General features: G+C 36.9%; 1 protein-coding gene across 1 annotated transcript in view; it reads left to right on the forward strand.

Moving 5' to 3' along the window:
- The window catches only part of LOC309958283 (UDP-N-acetylglucosamine--peptide N-acetylglucosaminyltransferase 110 kDa subunit-like), a 267,922-nt gene that overhangs the window by 249,141 nt on the left and 3,833 nt on the right, over window positions 1-14,948 (forward strand). The window lies entirely within an intron of this gene.

Consider the following 14,948-nt stretch of genomic DNA (forward strand, 5'->3'; position numbering starts at 1 on the left):
GGTGGAGTGAATGTAGAAGTCACTGTATGCTTTTAATTAAAGGAACACAATAAATCTTGTATTGGAAGGTGATTATTCTGGTCTTTTGTGAAGATGAATTGGAAATTGTCTAGAAGAAGGAAAATTAGGTTAACCAAAGTTAAACTCATAAATAATTGAGCATTAATTAAATATCTGTGGTCTATGTTTCTCTTTGATCATAATTTCTCCGAATTTATAGACCTCTTTGATACCTGATTAATTGTTGTCAAAGATGCCGTTAACAATGATTATTACTGTGTATTAGGTTTTGACTGGGCCCTGAAGAAAATATCCTAAATTACCAGCTATGATTTCCTGAAAGAGAACAATCAGAACTCCTTGTTTTAAGTGGCTTGGAATGTGAAACTAGTTAGTCTCTTAGATATTGTTAGAGGACCCTGCAGAGCCCATTGGTGAAAGTTTGGAAAACATTGGGCTTCTTAAAATTGATTCTTGTAGTGCTTTAGGAAAGATCACTGAACCAAAAGGATAACGGTGTTTCTGGTTCTGTTGTTAGCATTCTCCATGGAAACATTGCTGAAGCTTCTGGACTCAATTTCCTTCCCCATGTGTGAATGTCACTGAAAATATCCAACTCCATTCTATCCCCATATAACTTCAGAAACTAAGCAAAATGAAGACTCAAAATTCATTTTAAATAATGAAATGAATATATAACGTAGAATGGAACTGGGAAAATACCTGGTTTAAATTCTGGAAAGTACCAACTCTACAATTCTGGATAAGTTGCTTCATCTTGCTTAGTCTAATTTAATGCCCATCTCACAGGATGTTATGATGATTAATTTAATATCTTTGTATAATGTACAGTGTTATGTAATTTCTTCTTGTTTTTCTTGAGTAAATTCATATCCTTAAGCAACTCACTGTAAACAATAGTTACTTACTTGTTTAAATTACTCGTATCTTCTATTATCAGCTGAATTGTGTCTTGCTCAAGTTAATATGTGGAAGTCTTAACCCCCAATACCTCGTAATATGACTGTATTTGGAGATAAGGCCCTTAAATAGGTAATTGAGGTCAAATGAGGTCAAATGGGTGGGCTCTAATCCAATATGACGGGTGTCCTTATGAAAAGAAAATATTAGGACTTAGACATGCACAGAGAGAAGACCATGTGAAGACAAGAGGAAAACGTGGCATCTACAAACCAAGAAGAGACACTTGAGAAGAAATCAATCCTGCTGACACCTTATGTCAGATTTCTAGCCTCTAGACCTGTGAGTGAGTAAATTTCTGTTGTTTAACCTCCTCAGTCTCTGGTACTTTGTCATGGCAGCTCTAGGAAACTAATACAACTTTTTATAGCCTCCTTTTCTCAAGTTGAAAGTTCAATATTTGGCATCATAGCTAGGAAACAAAAATTTCATCTACATTCCTTGTTATAGTCTTTCTTCCCCATTCTCATTGCTAGTAATTTCCATATTTGGGTCTGTTTTCTGTATCTTGTTAACAGAGTGATACGCTCATTTCTAGTCTTACTGCTAATGTACAATAAATGTGCAGATACCGAATAGATTTTGGAGAAGTGCAACATATAGTTGGTACATGTGTGTATGTGTGTGTATTCATATAATTTATACTTTTTCTCTATTTTATTCCTTTGGTATGAGCTAGTATTCTCTGCTTTTGTGACTGGTAGTCCTGAATACTAATCCCTAAATTTAATTCACCAAATATTGTCAAAAATAATAATAATATGGGGAAAGAGAGTGTGATAGAGGGAGAAGAACAAACGATCAGATAAGGGCAGTACTGTGAATTATTAGGGTCTTACTAATAAGATTATGTTAGTCTAGAGGAAATGACCGTAAATATCATTCAGTGAGCCCAGTTGGTCTTTACTGACTGCTAGACACATCCCTGAGTTCTGTTCTTAGTCTCCAACTGTATGATTACTACTGTCTGGAAGTATTATTTGAACAACTAAAGTCACTTAATGGAAAAGGAATATGTCTTTAGAGAATCAACAGTAATTTTTCTATCTGGTTAAAAAGCAATGTTGACTATCTGGAAACATCAGTCATATTTGTAAGCAGGAAAGCATTGGCTATTAAAAGTGGATGATGTAAAGGGATGAGCAGAAACTTTGGCGATAGGTATACCTGGATTTAATTCTCACTCCTACCGCTTGGCAGCTGGATAGCCTTAGGCAAGTTTCATACCTCCCTGAAATTCACTTAATTCAGTCTGTAAAATGGCATAATAACTTATTATAGCATCCTTTTAGGAATTTTAAATCAGTTATTGAAATAAAAGTACACAATATATAGACAAGTATGGATTCCTCAATAGGTGTTTGACCTTTCATTTCTCCAGTATCCCACCCCCATCAAAAAAAGAAAAATACTTTTAAAAATTTACGAATGTTTCATTGTTCTAAAGTTAAAGCAATAAAAATAAAAATAATCATATGGCCTACAATCATACCATTAGAAGAACAAAAAAATAGGTGTTCATGAGAGTTCCAAATTAGAATACAAGTTTTCATTAGGCACCTGCTTATGTATGCTGTTCTGCTCTTTACAATAAATAATTAAATTTAAAAGACTTAATTCCTCACTTTTAAGACTTTATTAGTTTACAAATTACGTATAGACCTATGCTAAATTTTATACTGACCCATGCTAATGAATTCAGTACAGAAAACAAAAAACACTGCACTCAAGCAAACTATATATATATATATATATATATATATATATATATATATATTACTTATATGCATTTATATCCTACCATGTCTCATAAAGCATTGTGGTAACTCACTGGAATACACACAATCAAATATAATGGCAAAAGCACTTAATATAAATAGGGCCAAGGAAACATAGACAGAAGATGAAGTAAAGATGAGGGAAATTTGAACAGGAGGAATGTAGTTAACCGAGGTGTATGTCTTGACCTTAAGATTCTCTGTGTGGGGACTTCCCTGGTGGCACAGTAGTTGGGAATCTGCCTGCCAGTGCAGGGGACATGGGTTCAAGCCCTGGTCCAGGAAGATACCACATACTGCGGAGAAACTAAGCTCGTGCGCCAAAATTACTGATCCTGTGCTCTAGTGCCCATGAGCCACAACTACTGAAGCCCGCGTGCCACACCTACTGAAGCCCCAGCGCCTAGAGCCCGTGCTCTGAAAGAGAAGCAATGAGGAGCCTGCACACCACAATGAAGAGTAGCCCCCACTTGCCCCAACTAGAGAAAGCCCGTGTGCAGCAACAAAGACCCAACACAGACAAAAATAAATAAATTTATTTAAAAAAAAAAGATTGTGGATAAAACAACATGTAAATAGTTGGTTACAAAGCCACATTATTTGAAGGTGCCAGACTGCACATTAACAGTCTGACACAAAGGGACAGCACAGGAAAACTATTCAAAGATAAAGATTTTTAAATCTTTGCAGTTTGAACCCTTTTAGAGCAAGTATAATGAGCTCGACACACATTTCAACACTCAACATGTTAATCACATGTTCAAAGTATGTCTCAAAGTCATTGGAAATAGTTGCTGTCTCTGTCCCTGATATCTAAAACTGATCTGTGATGTGTAAAACTCAGGAGGTATTGATATCCACTTTTTGGCATCTGAACAGGAAACAAAGTTGTTTCGCAGTGATAATAAAGAATGAAGTAAATGCAACAGTGAAATAAAAGACAAAGTACTGAGGGAATGTATTAACAAAACGAATCCAACTAAATTCTGGTGACCCGGGGCCTACAATTGTACACACCGCATGGAAATACCCCAACCTAAATACTGGCATAGGAGGAAGGGTACTGTGAAGCCCATCACAGTATAATCCTTTTAAATGTCCCTTTCAAGGTTGGCTCCACTCAACACTGAGTATAGAAAATCTTCCCATCAGGCAGAAACACTGGCTGCCCAGTGACTGACCAAGAAATTAACACACTAACGAATAAATGATGCTAATTTATTTATATCCCTGACAACAGGAAACAGCACACACTCTGTGTCAATGGTAAATCCTCTTTCCCACTTTTCTAAATGGTACATTATGTTTTTCCCTTCATGTGTGGCAGGCATGATGGGAAATGGCTACCAATGGTTCTGTTATTGATTTCTACCTTCATTTCACTGTGGCTAAAGAAGATACTTTGTATGATTTCAGTTTCTTAAAAATGTATTGGTACTTGTATTGTGGTCTAACATATGGTCTATCCTGGAGAATGTTCCATGTGCACTTGAGAAAAATGTGTATTCTGCTGTTGTTGAGTGGAGTGATCTATATATGGTTGTTAGGTTTAGTTGGTTAAATGTGTTATTCAGTCCCCCTTCCTCTCTACTGATCTTCTGTCTAGATGTGTTATCCATTATTGAAAGCAAAGTATTGATCTCCAACTATTATTTAATTTAATGTACTATTTTGTTTTTTTGCGGTACGTGGGCCTCTGACTGTTGTGGCCTCTCCCATTGTGGAGCACAGGCTCCGGACACGCAGGCTCAGCGGCCATGGCTCACGGGCCCAGCCGCTCCGCAGCATGTGGGATCTTCCTGGACCGGGGCACGAACCTGTGTCCCCTGCATCGGCAGGCGGACTCTCAACCACTGCGCCACTAGGGAAGCCCCAACTATTATCTTAGAACTATCTATTTCTTCCTTCAATTCTGTCAATGTTTGCTTCACATATTTGGGGGTTGTTTGGTACATATATGTTTATAGTTGTTATATCTTCTTGATAGATTGAACTTGTTATCAACATATAGTGGCCTCCTTTTCCTCTTGTGATAGTTTTTGATTTAAAGTTTATTTTTTTTGATATTAATGTAGCCATCCCAGATCTATCTTCCTTCTTTCCTTCCTTCTTCCTTCCTTCCTTCCTTTCTTTTTCTCTCTTTCTTTTTTGTTACTATTTGCATGGGATATTATATTCTATGCTTTAACTTTCAATCAACTTGTGTCTTTTGAAATCAAGTGAGTTTTTTGCTGACAGCATATACTTGGATTATGGTTGTTTTTAAACTCCACTCTGCCAATGTTTATCTTTTTATTGGAGAGCTTAATCCACTTACTTTTTCAAAAATTACTGATGAGGAAGAACTTAATTCTCTCTGTTTCCTGCTTGTTTTCTGTATGTCTTATGAGTTTTTTTGCCCCTCATTTACTCCATTACTGAATTCTTCTGTGCTTAGCTGATTTTCTTGTAGTGAACTCTTGATTCCCTTTTCATTTCTTTTTGCATATAGTCTATTGATATTTTCTTTGTGGTTATCAAGAAGATTACATTTACCATTCTAAAGTTAAAACAATATAATTTGAAACCAACTTCAATAGCACAGAGAAACTCTGTCCCTCTACAGTTCCATTCCTCCTCTTTACATTATTGTTGTCACAAATTACACCTTTATACTTTGTGAGCCCAATAACATGGATTTATGATTATTTTATGCATTTGTTTTTTCAATCATGTAAGAAATAAAAAGTAGAGTTACAAGCCAATAACACAATACTGGCTTTAGTATTTGTCCATGTATTTATCTTTACTGGAGATTTCTATTTCTTTATACAGCTTCGAGTTGCTGCCTAGTGTCCTTTCATTTCAACCTGAAGGTTCAATTTTGCATTTCTCAAAGGGCAGTGGTAGGAAGTTGTAAAACAAGCGCCCTCAGCCTTTGTTCATCTGGGAATGTGTTAATTTCTCCCTAAGTTTTGAAACCAGTTTGGCCAAATATAGAATTCTTGGTGGACAAATTTTTTCTTTCAGCACTTTAAATATGTCTGGCCTCTTGCTTCTGTGGTTTCAGATAGGAAATTAGCTATTAATCTTTTTGAGGATCCCTGCTTTGTAACAAATTTCTTTTTTCTTTCTCCTTTGGGAGAAAAGATTCTTTCTCTGTCTTTTGGCTTCTGAGAGTTTGATTATACTGTTTCTTGTTGTGGGGTTCTTTGAGTTTCTCTTAGTCCTGAAATCAGCCAAAGATTTACAGCAACCAAACACATACTGAACCAGGGAAGAGGCAATTTGAAAATGCCAGGAAAGATTTGTGGCACTTTTACTTGCCCTTGCCCCATCCACTGTTAGTGTAGTGATGGTCTTAAAGTGGTGGAGTCTTAATGCAGTGATAGCCTTAAAATAGCGGCAGACCATTCCTAGTATGGGACCCTCAATCCTGCTTCAGGAGGGAGCAGAAGAGACTGTACTCTCAGATTATTATGTGTATCTGTTCTAACCTGTCTGGGAGCTACGTGAAGGCCTGACACAAGATGCTTATCTCTGTCTTAGCTAACTTGGAACACAGTCTGGAAAAGCAGCGGTCATTGCTCAAAAAAAGTGCAAGGTGAACTAACAAAGCACAGATGGCTGGGGCAGAAGACTGTGCACTGAAATACAATAGACCACCTAAGATTGCAGGAGCAAAAGTTGGGGGAGATTCTTTGGGAAATTAGAACATACAAAAAGTACACGTGTCCAGAGAAATTAAGAAAGCCACATGCATACTCAAGATAAGATGTATGTTCCGAAAACACCAGAAGAGTCTCTAAGCTTTTACCATGGGCTGAGCTCTGAACTTAGTGCAGGTCATCTAAATGTTGGAATGATCCAGTAATCTGCACAATGGGGAGAGGTGTGTGGTTTTGAGTGTGCATGTGGATGTGCTTGTGTATATTTTTGTTTGTTTTAGGTGCAGGAATTCAAGGAAATTCAAGGAAATCTCTGTCAAAACATAAGCTAAACATTAGCTAAAGAAACAGAGACTTCAGTGTCTGTTCCTATAAGGAATGTAGGACTATAATATAGTTCCTATAAGGACTATAAGGAATACAGTCATTGCAAAAATAGTTTGGAAATGTCCCTAAACAAACAGACTACTACAGCCTTCAACAATCAAAAGCTCAGAAAACCCTGGGAAAGTGGGAGAATCTGATTTCCATAGACACCGCATTATAATATTTGAAAGCCAAATTTTCAACAAAAAACCCCACAAGGTATACAAAGACATGGAAAAGTATGGTCCATTTAAGAAAACAAATTAATTGATGAAACCATCCCTAAGGAAGCCCAGACTTTTCTCCATTGCATATTCTTGCCTCCTTTGTCATAGATTCATTGACCATAAGTGCATGGGTTTCTTTCTGGGCTCTCTATTCTGTTCCAGTGGTCGATGTTTTTGTGCCAGTACCATACTGTTTTGATTACTGTATGTTTGTAGCACAGTCTGAAGCCAGGGAGCATGATTCCTCCAGTTGCGTTCTTCTTTCTCAAGACTGTTTTAGCTATTCAGGATCTTTTGTGTTTCCATACAAAGTTTAAAATTATTTGTTCTAGGTCTGTGGAAAATGCCATTAATAATTTGATACAGACTGCATTGAATCCCTAGATTTCCTTGGGTATGATGGTCATTTTATCAATATTAATTCTTCTAATCCGTGACCATGGTATATCTTTCCAGCTATTTGTGTCATCTTTAATTTCTTTTATCAGTGTCGTATAGTTTCCTGGGTACGGGTCTTTTACCTCCTTAGGCAGGTTTATTCTTATGTATTTTATTCTTTTTTATACCATTGTAAATGGGATTGTTTCCTTAATTTCTCTTTCTGATAGTTCACTGTTAGTGTATAGAAATACAATTGATATCTATATATAAATTTTGTATCCTGAAATTTTACCAAGTTCATTTTTGAGCTCTAATACTTTTTTGATGGTGTCTTTAGGATTTTCTATGTATCATGCCATCTGCAAACAGTGACAGTTTTACTTTTTCCTTTCCATTTTGAAGTACTTTTATTTATTTATTTTTTCTTGTCTGATTGCTGTGGCTAGGACTTCCAAAACTATGTTCAATAAAAGTGGTGAGAGTGGGCATCCTTGTTGTGTTCCTGATCTTAGGGGAAATGCTTTCAGCTTTTCACCATTGAGTATGTTAGCTATGGGCTTGTCATATATGGCCTTTATTATGTTGAGGTATGTTCCCTCTATGCCCACTTTCTGGAGAGTTTTTACCATGAATGGATACTGAATTTTTTCAAAAGCCTTTTCTGCATCTATTGAGATGATCATATGGTTTTTAGTCTTCAATTTGTTACTGTGATGTTAAGAGACCTAAGACAGCTACAGAGGCTAAGTGACCTTTCCTTCCCTGAATGGATAGGTATCCTTGTTCTGCCTTCTAATTGAGTTAGTATCTGAGTAAAGAACTGCCAGGTGTCATTTAGTTCACAATACACTGCTGTGGCAATATAGAAACGAATTTGCCTAAGTCATTTGGCTTTTCTAAATTATAGTAAATGAATATACTGAATGCATACTTCAACTTAAGGAAATGTTCTTAAAAATATATTAATGTAGGGCTTCACTGGTGGTGCAGTGGTTGAGGGTCCGCCTGCTGATGCAGGGGACACGGGTTCGTGCCCCGGTGTGGGAAGATCCCACATGCCATGGAGCAGCTGGGCCTGTGAGCCATGGCCGCTGGGCCTGCGCGTCCAGAGCCTGTGCTCCGCAATGGCAGAGGCCACAACAGTGAGAGGCCTGCGAAGCGGAAAAAATAAAAAATAAAAAATAAAAAATAAATAAATAAATAAATATATATATATATATATATATATATATATGTAGGCACTCCAGCAGAGAATTGAAAACAAAACAAAAAATTCAGGTAAAGGGTTGAAATAAAAGTACACTCAGTTGAATCCAGTTTCCTCTTGTAAATCTCTCTTTTTAATTTGAGTGGACAGTCAATTGAGAATATCTGACTTGGGGCTAAGGAAATCTAAGCCTTCTTGGCCACACTGTATTCTCTTATGTCATTTAATAAAGACACCAGTTGGGCTGCTGAAAACAGAGTGGGAAAAATCAATCCCTCACATCCAAATGGCGGCTCTTGAAAATATGTGGGTTGTTGTAGTTATTTTGCTCTTCTGGCCTCAGAAGTTCTAATCTTAACCTTAGCCCCTCATGAAGAGAGACTTTTTAAACCAATTCCCACATTACTCAGTATGTGATTGTTGAAAAAGAGAAACCCAGCTCTTTTCCTGTGTTTTCAACCAGTTATCTTCTTCAAAAATCTGTTTGGATTGTTATACCTTAATCTTGCCTGGCAAGGGACTTATGGGAAGGTTCTTTTTTTTTCTTTTTTTTTTAACATCTTTATTGGGGTACAGTTGCTTTACAATAGTGTGTTAGTTTCTGCTTTATAACAAAGTGAATCAGTTACACATACACATGGAAGGTTCTTATTGTTTGAAAATTTGGTGCCAGTATCTGCAAAGAAAGAAAAAAGTAAAGAAGGAAAGATGTGTTTATCAAACATCCCAATAGTGAAGGTGTGTGAAAGCAACTTTTGAAAAAGTTAATCTGTCAGAGTTTAGCCGTATTATTACATTTTATTTTATTCATTGAAAATAAATAATTATCAATGAATCCTTTCTAGCTTTTCTAGTTTCCCAAAGTTCCCTGTATTCACATTCTAAGAGGAAAAATGGTATTTTAAGTCACTGCTCTCCACCTTATATTATTCATAATCACTCCTCATGACCTCTTCCTTCAAAGAAACGTGAGCCTGAGAAGTGTCCTTTGTTTGTCTTTGTGGAATAAGTGATGGGGATGCATCCTGGAGACCTGTGAGATGTTTAAATTGTGGCATAATGAAACTAGGATGGAGAGTTCTGGAAAGATCTGGAAAGATGGTTGGTAGAGTGTGGCCAGATGGAGGAGAAGAGAGACATACAGAGAGAGGGAGAGGAAATTTTCAGAGGGAGAAAATGAAACAAATAATTAAATAAGTTTTGTTGTGTGGTGTGGGATGCAAGCCTTTCTCTCCCCCTTTCCTTCACAATGTCTTTGTTAAAGACTGTGTTTTTCATTAGTTTTACTAAGATAGGATTTGCCGTTTTGTTTGGATACTGAGAATGGACCCATGGAAACAGTTACATTTGGGTTATCTCTGACTATCTTTAATGAAGAACATAAATATTGGCCACACTATCTATGCACATGCTATCACCATGCCTTTTTTGTTCTCTGTTCATATATCTAAGTCCTCTTCTTTCTTTAAGGTCAATCTCAAATCTCATCTGAAATGTACATTTATTGATAGATTCAACCCATAATGAACTGTCCCTTCTTTGTCCTCCTTAGGCTCTGATTATTTATAAAAAGTCATTTTTGAACTTAGAAACTGTCCAATATGATATATTAGTTATTTCATCAGCATATGTTATATCCTCAACACAATTACACACTTTTGTGGGGCTGGGATCATACATTCTGTAATTTTTCTCAGTACTTACACTTTGATAAAAAGCGCATTCATTCATCTAAACATCATTTATTGAGTGTTAATTAAATATCTCAACTCAGTAAATATTGTTTGAATGAATGCATACATGAATGAGGGAGTATGCAATAGGTAGCCTAATGTACCGCCCAATGTGAAAAAAACAAAAACATAAACAAAAAAGCAAGCCAAAAAGTGGACCAGGACTTTCTGTAAAATATCCTGCTTTTTGTTGGACGATGCCATGAAAATCAAGATGCTCCTGAAAGGTCTTAATAGCTGACCAAGAATAGTAAACAATTGAAATTCTCTCAGGCTTCTTCAACCCTATCACTGGACACATTTATACCTCTCAGGAATGGTATTAAAAGAAGAGATTAATAAAGCTTTTATAGATGAGTTGATAAATCTCTAAAGATTTAAGTCTTCATTGCCTCCTAGGTTTTCTCTATTTTGGGTTTCCAAAAGATTTCAATAAACCACAAGAAAATTAAAAATTAGACATTATTTTTCTTATGTTCACATTTTTTGATGGTAAACACCTTTTTATTTTCTCCATAGTGCTGCCTAATTTCCACCAGTACAGTACTTAAGTGAATTTTGCTCTGGATGGTGGGATATATAAGATGTAAATGAATTGTTTGTATATGTTTTAGAATTCTTCAAAAAGGCCTGGCCATGGAAATGCATTGAATATTACTTAAATAACTAAAGTAACTTCCTCAGAATTATTATTCTATTCTGGTTAGGATACTATCTGCTCTGGTTTGTTAAAATTTCCCTTTAGAGTGGTTTTAATTTTGTTTCTGATAGGGTCCTAGGATTTATTGCCACACCCATCCTGCATCTGTTTTTCTTTGAATTACTCTCCTTGCAGTTTCTGATTCATACAGGGCTTTACAGGTTAGTGACAACCTGGCCATCACAACTCTGGGAAGGACAGGCCTACTTTTCAGACGTGTTGATGTTTTCTGTACCTGAAGGTTTTCAAGAGATATCAATCTTTCTCACCACCTCCCTTGGCCCTCTTAATGGACTAAGCAGTTCCTCATGAAATTTCTGTAGGATATCTGTACCAACTTCTCAATATTTTTCTATCCTGAGTCTAAATTCCTGGCCTCAAGGTAATGTTAGATTTCTAGCTCCAGCCCCTATTTACATAAGGCCTATACTAAGGAACGGAACCCACAGACATCAGTGCGCTCTTCTTTCTCTGGATTTAATTTCCCTGTTACTTTCTGAAACATGCAGGTGTTCCTTTCTTTCTTTTAATCTCAGCTATGTGCTTTTAACTTTTTCAAAATTGACCCAGAATTTACATGTGTCTCCAGTAAGAGTACATTACATTGAGCTTAGTCTGCTATTCTACTGGCCTATTTGAGATCCAGATAATTGGCTACTTAACTGGATTCAATTACCTGTATATTTCAGGCATCTAAAACTCACCATGTTCCAAATTTCCCTCCTTATTGTTAGTAATTTTCTTGGGAATCTGGATGACATTAAATGGAATAAAATTAGTGAGTGGCCGAGGAATGCCTGAAAGTTTGTTTGTCAGAGTGGCCAGGGAAAGTTAAAGAAGGAAGAAAAGCAAATGAAAAACAGAATCCCATTATTATGGCTGAGTTTACTCCCAGGATTCCATGCAGAGCTCTCTGTAGAGCTGGGTTGGGTTATAACTTATGCCAGAGCTCTACGTGGGGCTGACACCATCTCATGCCAAGCTCTCAGTTCTAGGCTAATGTCATCTCTGGTCCGCTCTATGGAGTGGAAACTTTGGAGGAATGGCCAATGTGTTCCGCAGTGTAGGAAGAGGGAAATTGTGAACGTGACTTTCTAAATTGTGGAGGAACTAACCACTGTAAATGTGCCTTGAACTATGTTGACCAGTCAGATCAATGACTTTCCCCTTGAATGAAATGCTGCTACGTATATAAGCAGAAAAACAAAACTGGTATAAGGAATAGATAGCTAGTGGGAAGCAGCTGCATAGCACAGGGAGATCAGCTCGGTGCTTTGTGACCACCTAAAGGGGTGCGATAGGGAGGGTGGGAGGGAGGGAGATGCAAGAGGGAAGAGATATGGGGACATATGTATATGTATAACTGATTTACTTTGTTATAAAGCAGAAATTAACACACCATTGTAAAGCAATTATACTCCAATAAACATGTTAAAAAAAAACTGGTATAAGGAGATGGAGAGACTGGGAGTTTTATTTTCCCACCAATTAACTTTTCCTCTGACCATGACCTTACCTTTGAGTCTCCTAGACCTTGGGGATGATCGCAACCCCTTGGGTTGGGTGGGGCAACCCCATCTTCACTAGAACCTCTATAGTTAACTTTGATTTTTCCCACTCTGTCTATCCATTCCATGTATGCAGTCAGACATTTGATCTTGTACTTTTACTGACAAAATATGCTTGAATATAACCATTTCTTTTCACTCTCATTGCTACTGCTATTGTCACTGCCTTAACTAGGGCTTTATCTTTAAGTTCTTTACATAAATATATAAATAAAGTATACAAATAAATATAATATTAATTCTGATGATTTTAAAGCCTTTTCTTAATAAAGACTTTTCCTGATAAAGAAACACAATATCTTATATAAATATTTTTGTATTATCTGTTCTTTTCTTAGAATTTTAGTCATATGATTCTATCTCTTGGTTTGTCTAGAACTTTTTGATTGAATGCTGGCTATTTTATTTGGCTTTTTTTGTTTTTCTCAGTGGAAATGTTGTTTTGCTTCAAAATATTTTATTCTACCTGGAAGTAGCAAATCTTCAAATTACAATATTTTAAATGCATTCAAATATCAATACTATGGGTGTCACAAAATCTAGAAAAATGACATTTAAAAATTAACTACTGCCAGATGTGTCTCTCTAAAACTTTTCCCCCACTCTTTTAGCTATATATTCTTTAACTGCCTCCTCATATGACAGTTGATGTATTTTCGAAATAAAATTTTAAGAAATAAACTTTGTAGTTTATAGACATAGATTTCTATTAACATAGTTGATTAGAATTTGCTTTTAGTTATTAATAGTTTAGAAAAGTTTATTTCAGCTTCACAATTTATTATTGATAATGCCATATTAATTTTCATTGTTAACTTTAGAAAACCTCTATGGATTACTTCCTCATGAATATTTAGTATTATAAATGCATTACTGATTTCAGTACTACTATAGGTTTGTGCATTACAGGAATTCTGATAAAATACTCATTTACACCATTCCATTACACACATTGTTGATGGAGTATATTCTTTTATTTATTTGTTTATTTATTTATTTATTTTTGGCTGTGTTGGGTCTTCGTTGCTGTGCGCAGCCTTTCTCTAGTTGCAGCGAGTGGGGGCTACTCTTTGTTGCAGTGTGCAGGCTTCTCATTGTGGTGGCTTTTCTGTTGCAGAGCACGGGTTCTAGGCACACAGGCTTCAGTAGTTGTGGCTTGCAGGCTCCGTAGTTGTGGCGCACGGGCTTTGTTGCTCCGCTGCAAGTGGGGTCTTCCTGGACCAGGGCTCGAACCCGTGTTCTCTGCATTGGCAGGCGGCTTCTTAACCACTGCTCCATCAGGGAAGCCCCTGGAGTATATTCTTGACAGAAGAAAATTTCCGTTTTGACTAAGCATTGATGAGAACTGAATCTTTTTTTTTTTGTGGTACGCGGGCCTGTCACTGCTGTGGCCTCTCCCGTTGCGGAGCACAGGCTCCGGACGCGCAGGCTCAGCGGCCATGGCTCACGGGCCCAGCTGCTCCGCGGCATGTGGGATCTTCCTGGACCGGGGCATGAACCCGTGTCCCCTGCATCGGCAGGCAGACTCTCAACCACTGTGCCACCAGGGAATCCCGAGAACTGAATCTTTGACTTGTCGTTCACATGCCTGTTGATTGAAATCATTTTCCACAGTATAATAGCTTCTGGTTTTATACATTTCAGTTCTTTTTTCTTCTTCAAACACACGTGCTTTAAGAGCTGTGAAGTGCAAGACATGGCTATATTGTAAGGTGGTTTTTGTCCTTACGTTTCTGTGTCTTGTGCTAGTTAAGTCAGTAGAGTAGTCAGTAAGAGTACTGGAAGTTATTCCTGTAATGGGATAGTGTATAGTCAATTACATATGGTGATGTCTGAAAATCACATAATAGCCTCACTTGAAACATCTCCTTAGCCAGATTTCACAAAAAGCCTGTGGCCATTCCAATATGATCCAACATAGCGGAATATAATAGAAGGAAAATTGGCAAAGAAAGAGACACTGGTCTTACCTGATGGAAGTTAAAATATCTCACTTTTGACAATTTTGCAAAAACCTATAATTACATGAACTAATTTCTAGGGTTCTTCGTAGGACCTTAAAAGGAGTTGTGGAACAACAATAGAAGCCACTGTGATGAGAAGCCCGTGCACCACAACAAAGAGTAGCCCCTGCTCGCCGCAACTAGAGAAAACCCACACGCAGCATTGAAGACCCAACGCAGACAAAATAAAAATAAATAAATAAATAAAAATTATTTTTAAAAAAGTAATACTCAGGTTTGAGGCATGAGAAATATGATGAGGAGAAATTAGCTAATGTTTTCAGAACTTTTAAAATATCAAACTCAGTCTCTAAGATTTTAGCATTATATACAATATCGGTTACTTATTAGTGGTTT

Source organism: Leucopleurus acutus, assembly GCF_964270905.1.
Source record: "Leucopleurus acutus genome assembly, chromosome: 2".
NCBI classification, from domain to species: domain Eukaryota; kingdom Metazoa; phylum Chordata; class Mammalia; order Artiodactyla; family Delphinidae; genus Leucopleurus; species Leucopleurus acutus.